The following is a 21,028-nucleotide window of genomic DNA, read 5'->3' as shown; positions in this document are numbered from 1 at the left end:
CCCAATATGAAATTACCTTTTTCTCAGCATTATCTATCTTTAAAAACAATCATTTAATGAAACCACTGTGTCACTGATCATAATCCTCAAAATCTCTGGTTGAATTCTTATTTCCAATCATTCCTTCATCGATGTACCTATGGCATCATTGGCAACCAGAATGCTCACCACATGTCCACTCAGGGGCCTTTTCAATAGTTCCTAGCTCATAGTAACCAGAAATATATTCACATATCAAAATGGAATCTCCATTGAAGATCAACCAACGGATCCATATAAAAGAGCCATGGACTCATCCGTTGAGAACCAGCAAGGTCAATCAACCAGATCCATGCCTGAATTCAGAAAACAACTCTTACTCCTTGTTCCAATATCTTCCACGACGCACATGTGGGTATCGTCGGCAACCCAGATCCCGAGCACCATATGGTGAGCACCCTCTAGGATCCTTCGCAGGTGACCTAGCGCTTCACTCATAGGCAGCTTCTTTGGTCTCTCATCCACCGTATCGGAAGCTCACCATTTTAATCGAACCGAGGCTGGTCAAGACCTCGGCCGACCTTGCTACGCGAGACGTCCTCCATTGACTCTCCGTCAGCTGTTGTTGTAACTTTATCAGATTAGGTCTCCACGACCTCATTCACAAGATGGTCAAAATGCTTCTCCAGCATATCACATCTTTCCTCAATTTATCCTCATCAGATCTCATCCACTCGCATCTACCCATCACGTCATTCTATTCACATCACATCTATCCAATCATCTATCTGATTCACATCTTATCTCATCACATCTCATCACCTCTATTCACAGAATTTAAACATAGAATTTAAGAGGATCCTTCTTTTTGATATAAAGATACGTTACGCATCTATTTATGCATAATTCAAATTTAAGAAAAATAACACTTTTGAAATAAAATTAAATCCTTTATGCATCTTTCTATGCATAAATTCAATTTTAATGAGAATAACACTTTTGAAATAAAAATAAATTTCTTTATGCATCTTTCTATGCATAAAATCAAAATTAATGAGAATATAAACTCTTTTGAAATAAAATAAATTCCTTTATGCATCTTTCTATGCATAAAATCAAAATTAATGAGAATAACACTTTTGAAATAAAAATAAATTCCTTTATGCATCTTTCTATGCCTAAAATCAAAGTTAATGAGAATAACTCTTTTGAAATAAAATCAAAGTTAATGAGAATAACTCTTTTGAAATAAAAATAAATTTCTTTATGCATCTTTCTATGCATAAAATCAAAATTAATGAGAATAACTCTTTTGAAATAATTTTTTTTTCCTTTAAGCATCTTTCTATGCATAAAATCAAAATTAATGAGAATAACACTTTTGAAATAAAAATATATTCCCTTATGCATCTTTCTATGCATAAAATCAAAATTAATGAGAATAACTCTTTTGAAATAAAAATAAATTCCTATATGCATCTTTCTATGCATAAAATCAAAATTAATGAGAATAACACTTTTGAAATAAAAATAAATTCCCTTATGCATCTTTCTATGCATAAAATCAAAATTAATGAGAATAACTCTTTTGAAATAAAATAAATTCCTCTATGCATAAATTCAATTTTAATGAGAATGACACTTTTGAAATAAAAATAAATCTTTTAGAATGCACAAATGGAATGAATTACTCTTTTAGAATAACCTAATGATAAACTTTAGTTCCACAAATTTTAAGAAAATTTTACCATAACCTCCTTTGTATGGCTGACCATTTCTCAATTTTAACATTCAATTTATGACTTGAATTTATCCAATTTGAGTTCTAATATCTCTAATCTACTCCATTTTTTAAAAATCAAGACAGTAAAGAATAAAAAGAGTTTAATCAATCTTTTAATAAAAATTTCTAGGATTAAGAAGGGCTGAATTGTAAAGAAGAGAAGGGGGTGGCCTTTCCATCAAGGCATAGCATCAGATTTTAATTCCAACATTTACAAAGTATAAATTTTAAGAAAACCATAGATTTAAAATTCACAATAAGTAAGAATTAAGCTTACATGGAGTTTGTAAGATTTCCTTTGGCTTGAGGGATTGAGGGTTCTACTCTTGTTTGTCAATAGCAAGAGTGGCCACCAGTTCTTTTGGAGAGGATTTAGTCAAAAACAATTGAATTATCAAGTGAATTCAATGTATTTGACTATGGGGAGGAGTAGAGTAACAGTGCATAAACACTATTATCTCCCTACATTTGGATTAATCTTATTGGTCCATAGGAACCTTAATTCAAAATTTTCAGCAAATGTGGACCCTCAGGCTAAGATCCTTTTTACCTATTTTTAATTTATTTCAATTGCACACTGGATAAGATTTCCTTTGGCTTGAGGGATTGAGGGTTCTACTCTTGTTTGCCACAGCAAGAGTGGCCACGAGTTCTTTTGGAGAGGATTTAGTCAAAAACAATTGAATTATCAAGTGAATTCAATGTATTTGACTCTGGGGGAGGAGTAGAGTAACAATGCATAAACACTATTAACCTCTTACAAGAAGGGAGGCTTCTATTTATAGGAAAAAGTGAGTCTCTAACCAAGCAAACTGATTCTAGAATTTTCCAGATCAGTTTGGTCACTTTTTGACCATTTTTAGGTCATTTTAGCTTACATTTTGGATCTAGTTGAAACAGGAGAGAGGAGAGATAAAAATATCTCATTATTTGTGAGTTTAAAACTCATCCACATATGTGAAATAGGTCCCTCCTTCATGAGGGGAATCCCCCACACTGAGGTGTCAAAAATGCATCATTTCCTCTAAATATCTCTTCTTTTTTAACTAATAAACCTTGTCCTTAGTCAACTCTTCATCTTATGTGAGTATTTACTTATTTGTGGGAGATTTTCTTTAATTCTTTAATTTATCTCCTCCCTACATTTGGAATAATCTTATTGGTCCATAGGAACCTTAATTCAAAATTTTCAGCAAATCTGGACTCTCAGGCTAAGGTCCTTTTTACCTATTTTCAATTTATATCAATTGCACACTGGAAAGTTCTTTTTGAATTTCCATTTCAAGGGAAATCATTTTAATAAGAAGGGATATTTTTCCATCCAAAGATATCTAGAAATGAATTATCTCTCTCTAGAATATTTTCTCTCTCTAGGCCAAAAGAGATAGAAACAAGATCTGTTATTATTCTGAAAAGGTGATTGATTACAGGGGGAGAAACTGGACATCTTGTGGGCCTGGGGGAGGAATCTTACATCCTATCCCACTTAAAACGCGAGATGTCCTCATCTCGCAGGTGGAGTATGATCTCTTTCATCTTCTTCTTCTTCTTCAATCACTTCTAGCGTTACTGCCTTGGAAGTGGATGGGCGATTTGGGAACTACTCTCTTTGACTTCCCCTATTCTGAGACAGAGGTCTTGCATTACTTTGGTTTGAAACTGCGATAAATATTCCTTTAATGCTGTTGGCTCTACTGTAGAGATGTTGTCAGCTGGTAACAGCCCCCCAACTTCATTCCAAAAATTCTCTAAATTTTATAAATGCCTTATGTGCTGAAGATGGGGCTAAACCAGTCCCATACATGTTGAGAATGCCTGGAATGTACTTGGATACTGACTGTGAAATGTATGACTAATACCTGATTAAATGTTATAATGCCTAGATGATACCATGTCACTTGTACATGCCTGGGTGTGCACGTTACATGAGACCTGTGGCTTCCATGGACAAAGCATCTGCCACGACATTCTTTTTGCCTTTCATCTGCACAATCTAAAGGTGAAACATAGATAAAAAGTCCTGAGCCTGTCTGTAACAAGGGAGCGGAGGTTCATCTCAGATGCATTCCTTTAATGCGCGTAGGTTAAGAACTAGTGCATATTCATGGCAAGCTAGGTTGAGAATTCTGGTTACATTGATAGTCATAAATAGAGTTTAATCAAGTTTACTTGTGTTTGATTCTTCTCTCACCATGGACTATGGGTGCAGTTCTTCCACTCTCTTGTGTATCCATGGCGGACCCAGGGAAGGCTAGCCTGTTGATAGCTATCAAGAGGATATTACGATCACTAGGCCACTCGAGGGAGGAAATCAAGGAGGATTTGGCGGAGTATGCACAGGTGAGTACATCCAAGCTGGAGGTGACAGTAGGTTGCCTTACGATTGCAGTACGTCCAGTCTAGCCTGGCGAGGGTACATCCAGTCACCACGCACAGGAAGCTGGATTAGGACATGAGACAGCTCGAGATGTTTACAGGTATCTTTTGTTTCTTCACCATTTAAGATAATTTTTATCAATGTCAGAAATTTAATTTACTATCATTTGTTTTGTAGAGCTACACATGATGTTGCCATTGCACTAGACACACAGCCACGGAGGGACATGCGATCCAAGAGGAGATATTTTTCATAAATTCACCATATATTGATGATAATATTTATCAATGTTGGTTATTTGACTTGCTATTATCTATTTTGCAGGGATACACAGGATCCCCTTGACGATCAGCCATCTAGAGAGGTGCGACATAGAGAGAGGTATGAAACTTGATTAACTTTGTTTTGTATTTATTAATATTTAGGGATTCTCTTAGTACAATTTTTAATTGCATACAATAAGCATTGTAGTTCTAGTGTATATGGCTCTGGTCGCACCATGGAGACTCCACTGATCGCACTTGTTCCTCTTGTAGATGCACCACCACGATGCACATGTATAGGCAACCTACACATAGAGTGAATCATCGAAGGAACGATGGTAGCATCGTGGCGTCAGGGGGCGACAGAGTCTTTCATCGTGAGATGAGAGATCTTGTAGATCTCTCATGCCGCGTAAACACATATTATGGGCGTAAGTGAATTTGTCTTGTTCTCTTTAGATGATGATCGTATTTTTAATAATGTGATTAATAAACATAGTTTATGTTTAAATTCCAGTGATCAGGATGAGACAACAAAATACATGATCACCCAGTTGGAGAGAGAGTTCAGAGCAAGATGGAGTCGCAAGGGGATCCTTTTAGAGATTGCTATGTTATTGAGACATCAACGCGATAATGCACAGTAAGATAATACTATTTTTTGGTTGGATATAGGCATATACATATTTGGTGATTCTATAATGTTTGGGGTTGAAAACGTATGGAAAAAAACTATGAACCCGAGAATAGTAGTGTACCTTTTTTGTATGTAGATGTTTGAACAAACTTTGGTCGAGTAAACTTTGCATGTAGTTTTCCTATTCTTTGTGCACATTTTATCAAAAGAAAAGAGTCTATGGGGAATTGAAACCCAATACATAGCCAATATGGCTAGATCACCAAGAGACTCGTAGACCCTAAGGTCCATGTTAGTAAAGTTCTCAATAAAAAGTAAACATATATAAAAACGCTTGAATAAAATCACTTATCAACCTGTTAGATGTCATATCAACTTTTGGTTGCATTAGATACCAACCTATTGAATAAAATCCAAAAGATAATTTTAAAGTCATTATATCATCCAAACATGAAATTTGTTATCGATTAGAAATTAATTCATATATACTTTTACCTTGGTTTCAAGGACTGTTCTTTGTAGGCAAGTCAATGAACAAGACAAAGTCACTGTTGTTTCGTGTGGCTTCTTGTACTTCCTCTATTGTGAGCTCTATGTCAGGTGGGATAGGCATAGATATTACTGGTCTAAGCCACTATTCAATATATCTTCATCTCTCTCATGCTCTTCGGATAAATCTTTCTTTCGCGTATCCTTCTTCAGATTCATCTTGTTCATTTTCTTCTTCTACTACTTGATCTTCCTCGTGTGATATTACATGTGCCTTGACTCCAGAATTTGCACTTGAATCCTCAGTTACAATATCTGACAATAAGGAGGTAGTGTCATCAAAAATTTGTCGATCACATGGATTCACGTACACTATCTACCACCATGAATTCCCATTTGGATCCTTGAAAAAAAATTCTTGTTGACAGTTATCTAGATGAACATAGGGTTCTTTGGTGTTCCACAATAACCTTGATGAGTCGATAGACCAAAAACCTATGCGTTCTTTTATCATGGTAGCATCTCTATCTTTGTATATTGCACGAAACCAATGAACTTTTAAAAAGACCTGTAATGAGAAAAGTATGTTATTAAACAAGTTTCTTATATGTCATCAATAAAATTGATTCAATTAATGATTGATTAATACTTGATTCATGCAACAATAGTTTCCTTAATAAATGCTCTCTAGTTCTCCAACATAGCTAAGGTCATCCTCCGATGAGGTTTGTGTGACGAGCACTTGCACGAGACAGTTGTTGGAATTTAGCGATGATACATTGCACTCAATTGACACTCAATTGGGTGTTAATTGCATCCTATTGTGCTCAATTGAGCCCAATAGGATGCAATTAACATCAATCGGGTGCCAATTGATCATAATTGATATCAATTGGGCTCAATTGCACTCAATTGTGTGATCGATTGTGTGTCAATTAATGTCAATTGAGCCTAATATGATACAATTGAGCTCAATTCACGCCCAATTGGATGTAAATTGAGTGTCAATTGAGTCGAATTAGACTCAATTGATAGCAATTGGGTGTTAATTGATATCAATTAATATCCAATTAACACAATTGAAGTCAATTAAGTCTAATTGACTTCAATTGGATAATTTGGGTGTCAATTGAGCTCAATTGGACGTAAATGACATCAATTGGGGGTCAATTAACATCAATTGAACCTTATTGACATCAATTGGGTGCCAATTAACATCAATTGGACTCAATTGACATCAGTTGGGTTTCAATTGAGCCAAATTGGATGCAACGGACATCAATTGGGTGTCAATTGATTACAACTGAGCTGAATTGGGCTCAATTACACTCAATTGATATTAATTGGGTGTTAGTTAAACCTAATTCCATGCAATTGAGCTCAATTGACATCAATTCACATCAATTGCTCTCAATTGATATTAATTGGGTATCAATCGATGTCAATTGAGCCTAATTCGATGCAATTGAGCTCAATTCACATAAGTTCATATCAATTGGGTGTCAATTGATGTCAATTGAGTAAAATTGAGTCTAATTGGGTGTCAATTGAGTCAAATTGAGTATAATTGGGTGTCAATTGATATCAATCGAGCCAAATTGAGTCTAATTGAGTCCAATTAGACTTAATTAAGCTAAATTGAGTCTTATTGGGTGTCACTTGAGCCAAATTGAGTCTAATTGGGTGTCAATGGAGCCTAATTGACATCAATTGGGTGTCAATTGATGTCAATTGAGCGCAATTGAAGCTAATTGTGTATCAATTGACACACAATTGATGTCAATTGGGCTCAATTGACATCAATTGGATTCAATTGACACACAATTGATGTCACATGTGCTCAATTGACATCAATTAACACCTAATTGATGTCAATTAATATCAATTGGGTGTCAATTGATTATAATTGATGCTAAATTGAATGAATTGAGTCCAATTGACATCAATTAAGTCTAATTGGATATTAATTGATCAATTGGGCTCAATTGATATCAATTGACACCTAATTGGACTCAATTGACATCAATTGGACTCAAAAGGGTGTTAACTGATGTTAATTGAGCCCAATTGACATCAATTGGGTGTTAATTGAGCTCAATTGGACACAATTAACAATAATTGGGTATGAATTGAACTCAATTGACATCAATTAGGTGTCGATTGAGCCTAATTGCATCCAATTGAACTCAATTGACATCAATTGGACAAATTGCATCCAATTTAATTCAATTGACATCATATAAGCCTAATTGCATCCAATTTAACCCAATTGGACTCAATTGAATCCAATTGGACTCAATTGACATCAGTTAGGTGTCAATTGAGCCTAATTGTATCTATTTGGACTTAATTGACATCAATTGGGTGTCAATTAAACCCAATTGGAGTCAATTAATATCAATTGGGTGTTTATTGATATTAATTGAGTTTAATTGACATCAATTGGGTGTTTATTGATGTCAATCGAGTCCAATTAGATACAATTGGACTCAATTGGGTGTGAATTAGACTCAATTAATATCAATTGGGCTCAATTGATATCAATTAGGTGTGAATTGATGTCAATTAAGCCCAATTCGATGTAATTGAAATCACTTGGGTGTCAATTAGACTCAATTGGCACCCAATTGATGTCAATTGAGTCCAAGTGGATGTCAATTGATATCAATTGAGCCCAATTGATCAATTGATACCCAATTAGACTTAATTGATATCAATTTAACTCAATTAGGTGTTAATTGATATCAATTAGACTCAATTGGGTACTAATTGATGTTAATTGAGCTCAATTAGACTCAATTGACATCAATTAGATGCTAATTGAGTATAATTGATGTCCATTAAGCTCAATTTAGCTTAATTGACATCAATTGGGTATCAATTGACTATAATTGATGTCAATTGAGCTCAATTGACATCAATTGGGTGTTAATTAATGTCAATCGAGTCCAATTAATATCAATTAGGTATCAATTAAGCCAAATTGATATCAATTGGGTGTCAATTGAGCCTAATTCACATCAATTGGGTGTAAATTGAACCTAATTGGACTCAATTAACATCAATTAGGTGTGAATTGATATCAATTGACCCCACTTGGATGCAATTGATATCAATTTGGTGTCAATTGGACTCAATTGGCACCCAATTGATGTCAATTGAGTCCACTTGGATGTCAATTGATATCAATTGAGCCCAATTGATCAATTGACACCCAATTAGACTTAATTGATATCAATTTGACTCAATTGGGTATTAATTGATGTCAATTGAACTCAATTGGATGTTAATTGAGTCTCAATTGACATCAATTGGGTGCCAATTGAGTGCAATTGATGTCAATTAAGCCTAATTTGACTCAATTGGGTATTAATTGATGTCAATTGAACTCAATTGGATGTTAATTGATGTTAATTGAGTCTCAATTGACATCAATTGGGTGCCAATTGAGTGCAATTGATGTCAATTAAGCCCAATTTGGCTCAATTAACATCAATTGGGTGTCAATTAACTACGATTGATGTCAATTGAGCTGAATTGACATCAATTGGGTGTTAATTGATGTCAATTGAGTCCAATTAGATGTAATTAGACTCAATTGGGTTTGAATTAGACTCAATTGATATCAATTGGGCTAAGTTAATTGGGTGTCAATTGAGCCCAATTGACATCCAATTGGGTGTGAATTGAACGTGATTGGACTCAATTGACATTAATTAGGTGTGAATTGATGTCAATTGAGTCCAATTGGATGCAATGGATATCAATTGGGTGTCACTTGGACTCAATTGGCACCCAATTGATGTCAATTGAGTCCAATTAGATGTCAATTGATACCAATTGAGCCCAATTGATCAATTGACATCCAATTAGACTTAATTGATATCAATTTGACTCAATTAGGTATTAATTGATATCAATTAAACTTAATTGGGTGTTAATTGATGTTAATTGAGTCTAATTGGACTCAATTGATATCAATTGGGTGCCAATTGAGTGTAATTAATATCAATTAAGCTCAATTCGGCTCAATTGGCATCAATTGGGTGTCAATTGACTACGATTGATGTCAATTGAGCTCAATTGACATCAATTGGGTGTTAATTGATGTCAATTGAGTCCAATTAACATCAATTGGATGTCAATTGAGCCCAATTGACATCAATTGGGTGTGAATTGAACTGGATTAGACTCAATTGACATCAATTAGGTGTAAATTGATGTCAATTAAGCCCAATTGGATGCAATTGATATTAATTGGGTGTCACTTGGACTCAATTGGCACCCAATTGATGTCAATTAAGTCCAATTGGATGCAATTGATATCAATTGGGTGTCACTTGGACTCAATTGGCACCCAATTGATGTCAATTGAGTCCAATTAGATATCAATTGATATCAGTTAAGTCGAATTGATTAATTGACACCCAATTATACTTAATTGATATCAATTTGACTCAATTGGGTATTAGTTGATGTCAATTGGACTCAATTGGGTGTTAATTGATGTTAATTGAGGACTCAATTGACATCAATTGGGTACCAATTGAGTGCAATTGGTGTCAATTCGGCTCAATTGGCATCAATTGGATATCAATTGACTAGGATTGATGTCAATTGAGCTCAATTGACATCAATTGGGTGTTAATTGATGTCAATTGAGTCCAATTAAGCCCAGTTGTGTCCAATTGGGTGTCAATTGATTGAATCCAATTAAGTCCAATTAAGCCCAATTGAGTCCAATGGGGTGTCAATTGATGTCAATTGAGCCCAATCGATCAATTGACACCCAATTAGACTTAATTGATACCAATTGGACTCAATTGGATATTAATTGATGTCAATTAGACTCAATTGGAAGTATAATAAGATCTAATTGATGGTAATCGAGCTTAAGGTGATAAATTTAGAGATAACTTTTTTTGTACAAAGAATTTTGAACTTTTGACATCATAAATGAGTCCAGAAGGCCCAAAAATGGTAGGAATGACTGTGAACATGAATATATTTTGACCATTTTTTTTAACTTTTTTTCCCGCCGGGAAAATGGATTTTCCTGGCGGGCCCGCCGGGAAAACAAAAAGCCCGGCGGGCTTCGGCAGGTTACCAGGTCACTGGTAACCTGCTATTTTGAGAACATGAAAACATGTGAACATGTGAATAACATGTTCACAAGTGTTATTAACAAAAAAAATCTTGTGATCACGTGAATATAAAATCCCTGAAGGAGGCAAAATAGAGGAGTTAGAGGATGGGTCAAATGAGGGGAGTCAAACAAGTTAGAGGAGTCAAAGGAGGAGTGAGAGAAGGGGACATAGGAGGAGGGGTTAATGGAGGAGGACTCCAAGGAGGGGTCAACACTCCTCTGCTGCTGACTGCCTATACTGACTCTTATCTGATTCATCCCTAACTCAGCTGACTTGAGACCTTTCCACTTTTGTGTCCTTTGACACTTACAAACCCTCAAAAACCTTAAATCCCATAATGATTTAGCACTATAGTCCCTTATCTAAGCTAACCTCCAACTCACCTTGTTAGACATCCTCAAGCTCACAAAACTCTATAGGACTCCTATAAACTTCTAGGCTATTAGATTTGACCCTGAGTGGCTTACTCTCCGCCCAAAAATCTTATTTCTACCCTTCTACACTTTCAACTAACTTATCTTGACACTCAACGGACAGTAACTGACCACTCTTGACCCTCAGCCGACCCTATCCCTAGTCAACCAATTCCCAACGCTAACTTAGACATCACTCACAATTGATCTTCTTAGTAATCTCAGTCAAAATAGCATAACCACCATAACCAAAACACCATATCACAAAACTCAACCATCCACAAAACAGGTTCAAACCTCAAGCACTCTGTTTTCTTCATATTTGCAAAATCAAAATCAGTCTCAACGAATTGTCCAACATGGACCCAAGGAGATTACATTTCTAACCCTGCCCTGTTGCCTCCTCATGTTTTCCGAGTTGCCACTCACTGCCCCTGCTTCTCCATGTTTCCCCTTCCCTATTACTCCTGCCTTCGCTTCTTGCTGCCCCTATCTTAGCCCTGTTGCCCTGTTGCCCATCGCTCCCCCTGTTGCACCCTACCTTAGCCCTGTTGCCCATTGCTCCCCCTGTTGCACCCTACCTACTTCCTGCTACCCCTACCTTAGCCCTGTTGCCCATCGCTTCCCCTGTTGCACCCTACCTACTCCCTGCTTCTTTCCATGCTCCCTTTGTTTCCCTCTTCACCCTTTGCTAATCCTTCAATAAATGTTTTTAATTGAATTCAAGTAGGCTACCCACCATTGATTGGTCTTCTGGATTTTTGCCACAGCCATGTGCAAGTACAATGTGCTTTATAATGGCCCTAAGGCCATTCTACCATGCATAATGTGCCAAAAAGAACAGACCTAGGGCCATTCTAAAGCACATCATGGATAGTAGAACAGCCCTAGGGAAATAATTTCAAGCACATTGTACAAGTATAATGTCCCTAAGGCACATCTTGCAAGCACAAAAAACATCAAAACTCTGCTTTAGATTGCCTTGAATGATTGGACCTAGGTCAATTCTACCACCCATGACGTTTTTTAGAATGGACCTATGGCCATTACTTCAAGCACATTATCCATGGTGGACCTATGGCCATTACTTCAAGCACATTGTCCACCATGGTGGAATGGCCTTAGGGCTATTCCAAAGAACATTGTGCTTGTGCGACAATGCTGTTAAGGCCATTACTTCAAGCACATTGTCCATAATGGCCCTAAGGCCATTCTACCATGCATAATATGCCAAAAAGAACAAACCTAGGGCCATTCTAAAGCACATCATGGATAGTAGAACAGCCCTAGGGAAATTATTTCAAGCACATTGTACAAGTATAATGTCCCTAAGGCACATCTTGCAAGCACAAAAAACCTCAAAACTCTGCTTTAGATTGCCTTGAATGATTGGACCTAGGTCAATTCTACCACCCATGACGTTTTTTAGAATGGACCTATGGCCATTACTTCAAGCACATTGTCCATGGTGGAATGGCCTTACGGCTATTCCAAAGAACATTGTGCTTGTGCGACAATGGTGTTAGGGCCATTCTCCACTCTCTTGTGTCTTAGGGAGTGGAGAATGGCCCTAGGGCTATTATTGTAGGCACAATGATGTCTTAGGGCCATTCTAGTGCATCATGGATGGTAGTTCATGACCCTAGCTTCATTCTTTCATGCATATTGTGCAGGAGAATGGCCATTCTAGAGCGCATTATGCTTATAAGATGTGCCTTAGGGCCATTCTACTTGCACAATATGCTTGAAAGAATGGCCCTAGGGCCTTTCTACCATCAATGATGTGCTAGAATGGCCTCTAAGACATCATTTCACTTATAGTGTGTCATCAAGTCAAGACTATATGATTTCTTAGTTCTTGAGTTTCCCCCAGTTCGTTTTCTTTTGTGTGATGCATACTTTTTCACTATTTAGCCCTCCCGAGTTCATATCTTTGAGGAAGAAATCATGATCACATGAAAAATGATTCACAATGTCCTTGATCTTCCTCATCATGGTGTGTATGTTCCTCTTAAGTCTCAAATTTTAGCTAAGGAAGGGACTATGTGTATCCTTCGTGTGGTAGACAAACCTATTAAGACTTTTTGTACACCTCTAGTGGTTTCTATGGCTTATGTGATTGAACCTTTATTGAGACAATTTCTTTTGAGTTCCTTCTTGGTTGTTTCATGCCCAAATATGGAAAAGGGGATCATTAAATTACCAAAGTAATCATTTTTCACGGTGCTTTCAATATGAGTGGTTTTGTGCTTATTTCTTGCAATTCAAGATGCATAAGCACTTCACCATTGTTGCCAATCATCAGTCGCGCTTTGTGACTCTTATGTCTCTCTGACTATGCTTCTTAAGTCTTTGACTATGCTTCTCTTTGTAACTTATGTGTCTTTGACTATGTTTCTCAAGTATTTCTTCCATCCTTGAGTCACTATATTTAATTGGAAATATTTCTTACAAGATAATATACATAAGCACTTCACTTTCATTCTACTTTAGAATGGCCCTAGGGCCACTCTACCATTAATGGTGTGCTTTAGAATGGCCCTAAGGCCATTCTTTCAAGCACATTGTGCAATGATCTTTAAAATGTTCATATCATCTACAACATTAAAACACCATTCACACTTCAATATCACAACAAAAATCTAATCACCACAGAAAACATCAAGACAAATGGTCCTAGGAACATTCTCTACATGTGCATGCATAAAATATCAAGAATGTGCATGGTAGAATGGCCCTAGGGCCATTCTTGAAAGCACAATGTGTTTTATAATGGCCCTATGACATTTCTACCATGCACAATTAGCTTGAAAGAATGGCCCTAGGGTCATCCTACCATCCAGAATGTGTTTTAGAATGGCCCTAGGTCCATTCTCTAGCCTCTTATGCCAACAAGTGGTGAACTTTGGAATGGCCCTAGGGCCATTCTACCAAACAAATGTGCTTAAAAGAATGACCCTAAGTCCATTCCTTCAAGTACATTATGCATGGTAGAGTGGCCTTAGGGCCATTGTAAAGCACATTGTGCTTTCAAGAAAGGCCCTAGGGCCATATCTAGTCTCTTCTGTCAATTCTTGGTGAATTTTATAATGTTCTTAGGTCTTATCTCTACATGTGCATCCATAAAACATCAACATTGTGAATAGTAGAATGGGGTTAGGGACATTCTTGTAAGCACAATGTGATATAGAATGGCCCTAGGGATATTTTTCCTGCACTACATGCACAAAAGAATGGCCCTAGGGACATTCTATTGTCCATGATGTACCATTCTTACCACATTATGCTTCCAAGAATGGCCCTACATCGATTCAATCTTGATATTTTATACATGCACATGTAGAGAATGGCCCTAAATCCATTCTAATACACATGAGTAGGTTGGCATGAGAGCATAGAGAATGGCCGCAGCGCCATTCTTACAAGCACAATGTTTTTTAGAATGGCCCTAAGGCCATTCTACCATGCACAATCTGTTTGAAAGAATGGCCCAAGGGCCATTCTAAACAACATCATGAATGGCCCTAGGGCAATTCTTTAAAACACATTGTACATTGTAGAATGACACAAAGGCCATTCAAAATTACATTGTGCATTGTAGCATGACCATAGGGGCATTCTTACATGTATATTGTTGATAAATTATGCATTCATGGGATCAATAATGGCCATTGACCAATCTACCGTGCAAATTCCACTTTAAAATGGCCCTAGGGGCATTCTACCATCTATAATGTACTTTAGATTGGCCTTAAGACCATTATTTCAATCACATTGTGCATGGTAGAAGTGCTTGCAAGGTTGGCCACACGGCCATTCTACCATGCATAATCTTCATATATAGTACACATGGTCATGTAGAGAATGTTTTATGATCATCATTTTACATTAAAATGATAGGGATGGATGTTCAACCTGGAGTCAAGGTCCATACGATGCTAGCAGACAAGTGTGTTGGTATATTGGTTGCATGTCTAGAGTAGATCCAACTTGTTTTTATAGTGGTATAGAGATTGGGCAAGGGAATGTGTCTGTGTTTGCTAAGCAGTGCAATCTAGAGTATCGTCGGGTGTGGCCTAAGATGTTGTTAAGGCCTTTTGGTGACTTTGTGAGTTTTGGAGGGCCTATTAAAAGTGAAGATGAACAAACGGATCTTATGGAACCTCCAATTATAGATAAAGTAATAGTAACACCTTTAGAGAATGACCTAAAAATTTAGGAATCTTGGAAGAACAAAATGATCCTTTTATGGGATGAGAACTGGACTTAGATGATGTAAAAGTTGATCGTGTATGTGTTTCCAAAGTGTCTTTGTGATTTACAATTCCGAGTGCATGCAAAAGTGGATTAACGAGTTCAATACATAATGGGAACTAAGGATGTGAAAAAGATCAAAGAGGCATGTGACCCCCACCATGTCGCTGAAATGGATACAAGAGCTGATAAAAAAAGGCACAAGTAGAATGCAAACACTTTACCTGCATGAGAGGAGTTTGAGATGAGCCTCAGATGTAATAAGGAGGTACTACATACTGAGAGTATATAGTTAAAAGTTAGTATATCATATTATATTAAAATCTAGCATGTCTTGTGATTATAGGTTTGCACATATAGTAGCATGTGGGGCCTATGGCCAACATCTTCACATCAAGAGAATAGATGATACTAGAGTTACCGGCGGGATTACTGGCAGAGAAGGTTTTTGCAGGTCATAAAAAATGCCCGTGAATATACATTGTGATCACAAGAATTTTTATGTTAACAATAGGTTTTGTTAACGTGATCACGAAATTGTGAAGACGTTAATGAAATCCCTGGCCTCCTTTGATTCCTCCTCTAGGTCCTCTATTATGCCTCCTCTAACCCCTCTATTCTACCTCCTGTGAGTCTCTATTCTACCTCCTATGGCCCCTCCTCTCAGTCGGCCAATCCTTTGACTCCTCCTCTAACTCCCCATTGACCCCTCCTTTGAGTCCTCCTCCTTTGACCCCTACACCTTTGACTCCTCCCGTGACTCTTCCTCTGACTCCTTTGAATCCTTCTTTGACTTCTCCTTTGAGTCCTCCACCCCTACTCTGAATTCTCTAACTCCTCCTATAACCCCTTCTCCTCTTGGGTTTGAACCGGTTGCATGGATGGTTGAGTTTTGTGTGAGAGGACATAGAGGACACGTAAGTGGGGAGGTTTGAAGGCAGTTGAGTCAAGCTGAATCAGACATGAGTCAATAGACAGTCAGCAGAGTGGGTGTTAACATGATCAATGGGGTTCTAGAGTAAGGTATTTGAGGGTTTAACCCCTTCTCTGAGACTTACCTTCCTCTAATGCCTCTCACTCCTCATCTGCTCCTCTTGGGTTTGAACCTATTGTGTGGATGATTGAGTGTTGTGTCAAAGGACACATAAGTGGAAAGGTTTGAAGTTAGTTGAGTCAGGGCTAAATCTTACAAGAGTCAGTAGGCAATCATAAGAGGAGTGTTGACATGATCAGCAAGGTTCTAGAGTAAGGGATTTCAGGGTTGTTGGTTCTAGAGAAAAATCTAGAGGTCTAGAGGACTAGATGCTATTAGAAAATCTAGAGGAATAAGAAGGGATAAGGTAGGTGGTTAGTAGCAATGAACTAGGGTCAGATAAGGTTAAGAAGCTAATCAGAGGAAGTCAATTGAGGTGTTATGAGGACCAAAGATCAGGGTTGTTGAGAGTCAAATGTAACCAGGTAGACATTTTGGTGGGTTAGTAGATTTAGATTGAGGCAGTGCATTAACAGAGGATCAACCAACTACAGTTTAGTTTATAGTCTTGAATTTTGATACATGTCTACCATCTACAGTTCGGTTTACACAGGGCTATTGTGGGTCAAGATACTCGCCACTTCTGATTGTTAGTGGTGCGACACGTCGCCCCCACTACTTGTATTGTATTGGGAAAAGGTCGAGTAGGATTCCCGCTACTGTGAGAAAGAGACAGAACAAGTCAAGAGTAGAGTGGCTGGCCGGTGGGAGAAGAAGACAAGCAGGGTGGCTATCGGTGGGAGACGAAGACAAGCGAGGTGGCTATCCATTGGGAAAAGAAGACGAGTAGGGTGACATGGGGATGGAACCACCCAGAGAGAGATTAATGTGGGGGTGGTCGGCAGGATGTTGACCGCCTCCTCCACTTTTAAATATTTATATATATATAAAGGGGGAGGGAAGGTTTAGACGTGCAAGCCATGAAATGAAGGATTTTACAATTAATGAGGTCATCAAAATTTTATTAAACTAGTGGCTTGATCTATCCCTCACGGGCAAGAGTATTCTTATTTGTCGATCACAAATCAGTGTAGTAGAGAGAGGGTTGAAAAAAAAATGTTCATCTGCGAAGGGTAAGTAGAAATAAGCCTTATATTTACAGCCCATGATGGGCCCCATGGTCCCTAACTTGATAACCTGTATATAAACACACCATGCTTGACATATATATACATGTAGAAACTCCTAAAGCACTTAATTTCATTGAATAAAGCACTAAACTTGGCGTAAATAAATAGCCAGCATTTCAACCTAAAATAATGTTGACAATCTCAACACACCTGAACAAAGCTTTAAAACAATGTTCGAACAACTGGATTATATCTCCTTGGAAGCCTATACTCCTCGCCTCCATCTGGAAAAAAAACATTAAAGAAAAAAACATTAGCTAGTGCAAGATAAACTTTTCATGGAAAAAAAGAAGGAAAACAACAAAACCTTACACAACTCATTTGGTGGATCAATATTTGAGGCGAATGGGGTTTGAACAGGCTTGTAGACAGCAAACCAAAAAATTATGTATTGTCTAGTGCCTATGACTTGAAAATCTAACCTATGAGGATTTTCATAGTCCACAAACATTACATGTACATGAAGTTGATCCGTGATCTTTTGTAATCTCAAACTGTAAATTCCAAGCCTGCCCAAAGCTCTTGTTGTAGGTCTTGACCATATAAACCCAAACAATAATTTGGGTTCTAAAAAATAAAGATATTCCCTATTGCGAAAAGAATATATCAATAGCAATATAAATTTATCAAACAAAATGCAAAACCTACATAAAAAACATGTTAACATGTTTCTATATATACCGTAAAACACCGGTACTCTTTAACAATTCGATAATTAGAGATGTTACTTGTCCTTCCCAAAATGAAGGGTCTACAATTCAGCCCATGAATATTACATAGATTATGGAAGACAAAAATACCTGAATTATAGCAATCTCAAAAATAATTACCTTCAATATCTTAGCCATCACCATAAACAAATAAGAATGATCTCCTTGCCATCTCCATCCTAAGAAATATACCCCTGATATCAAATATAATAATCACACCACTAATAATTTACATAACAGTTTAAGGTCTCTCTCTCTCTCTCTCTATATATATATATATATATATATATATATATATTATATATATATATATGTTTAGTATTTTGTTCCAAGCAAGAAAAATAAATAAAAGCAAGTCAAAAGTAAACGTTTACTTATCTAAATGTTCAAAAATAACAAATAGGAACTCACCAACACCCGTCCGCCATCTCAACAATTAGAACCACCTAAGGGACACTCTATTTTGTGGATCTACATGGTATCTTTAGCTAAATGCAAGTAGATAAATACACATGAATTTAGTAATACGAAAGATAGAAGCCTCAATGTGAAAGATTGCACATAAAGACAACATAGATTACACATGCTACATCATTGGAAACATTCTCTTTATTGATACAGATATATCTATGAATGTAGTCTCCAACGTTTGTAAGCTACTATATCAATAGCTTGTTCTCTACCTTTTGGGCATATATTAAGTTTACATCTTCATTTATGCCATTTGGAAAACCTCCTTGTTGTAGACAACATTGGTTGTGAAGACTTTGATTGGACCTTCTATGATGCTCCTTTCCTGTTCCATATAATAATTTACACACACTTTCACTGCATCAAATGATCTAACACGTGACATAGCAAAGTACAACTGTCCATGTGTGAATACTTGTGTGGCCAAGTAAAGTCCTAATTGATGTTTGTCCTTGGGACTTATTTATTGACATACCAAAGGCTAACCTTATAGGAAATTGTCTCCTTCTCATGTTAAAAGGCAATTGCAGCATAGTAGGTATGAATGTTATCCTGGGGGAATAAAGACCCTATCTCCAATGTTTATACATGTAATGATTTTTGCTTCTATCACCTTTGCATGAAATTGCTTGCATATTAATATGGTACCATTACAAAGTCCTTGCCAAGGATTCAAATTGTAGAGCAGCATGATAGGAGCATTAATCTTTAGAATCAAGCGATGAGGGGGGTAACCACCACCCAAGTTCAAAACTGTTCAAGTACTCAATTGGGTACAATATTGCATCATTCTCAAAAGAAGCAACCGAATCAGCACTGAGGTATTCTCTTTCAAGACCAGGAAATGCACTCAAGTCTAGTTTATTAACCTCATCAACCTCTAGATTTCGTGGTGCAAGTATAGCACGGTCTTTAAAGAAGCATCCATATTTCTCCACCCTCTGAAGATCTTTGTATACCCATTCTACCAAACTCAAAATGGAGTCCCATAGATCAACATTCATGGTGGTATTACCACTCTGCCTTCATTGTTTGGATGGTCTATAGAGCCATCTCCAATTTTTAATGTCCATTTGAAAAATTCTTGTTTTGTACAAGCATAAGCACTCTATCTAACTCGCATGTTTTGGGTGAGTTTTAGAACATTCACGTATCTCCAAATATGTGACCGGCATAACGTTGCATCAACAATGTCCTCACGCGGCGATCCCTTTGGCACAACCGGTAAGATTTGCTTGAAGTCACCACCAAAGAGCATAACTTTCCCACCAAACACTATATCACTACATAATGTCTTTCAATGTCCTATCCAATGCTTCATATACGTACCGATGCATCATTGGAGCCTCATCCCATATAATTAACCTTGCAAGCTTCAACACCTCCGCTAATGGGCTGTTAGCTTTAATTCCACATGTGCTATAAGCATCGAGGACCAATGGAATTTTAAAACATGAGTGCGATGTACGACCATTTGAAAGTAACAATGCAGTTGTTCCAGATGATGCATATGCCAATATGCAACTTGATTCTCTCCACGTAATCGGACAGCAAGGCATTATAAAGATAGGTTTTGTCTGATCCACATGGTCCATCAAGGAAAACAAAATCAACCTGGTTCAAAGAAACAATCTCAAGGATATTGTCGAATGCTCTTGATTGACAACTATTTAGACTCCTTTCCATGGAAACGGACAAATCAGCCTGCTGAACAGAATCAAACATCATCTCTTCCATCAGCAAACCATTGTTGACACTGGCAACACTTGATCTATTGGGAATAGGAAACCCTTCAAAATCATCGCTTTCCATACTGTTGTAAGAGGTCTTGAGAAAGATGGGCGCTATAGTGTGTGTGAGTGTGAGAAAGAGACAGAACAAGTCAAGAGCAGAGTGGTTGGCCGCCGGTGGGAGAAGAAGACAAGTACGGTGACGTGGGGATGGCACCACCCTATGGAGCGAGAGAGATAAATGTGGGGGGTGGTCGGCATGTTGCTGACCACCTCCTACACTTTTTAATATTTATATATATATATAAAGGGGGAGGGAAGGTTTACACATGCAAGCCATGAAATGAAGGATTTTACAATTAATGAGGTCATCAAAAATTTATTGAAAGGATTTTTGGTAGTACATTAGAAATCCCCACCTTACTACCCACAGGTGATTGGCCATACCAAGAGCACCAATAGGACATTGTGTGCTATATTAACAAAACTTGTGGGAGCTAGCGTAATGGATTGGGAACATAATGTTATATTTACACTCTAGGACTATTGCACATCTTATACATTTGTAATAGGTTGACATACAATATTGATGATGTGATGTCGATGGAGTAC

This window comes from Cibotium barometz, chromosome 64, assembly GCF_041138505.1.
Source record: "Cibotium barometz isolate CiBa-2024 chromosome 64, ASM4113850v1, whole genome shotgun sequence".
NCBI lineage: Eukaryota > Viridiplantae > Streptophyta > Polypodiopsida > Cyatheales > Cibotiaceae > Cibotium > Cibotium barometz.
The sequence above is the reverse complement of the archived record's forward strand: the minus strand, read 5'-3'. Positions refer to the sequence as shown.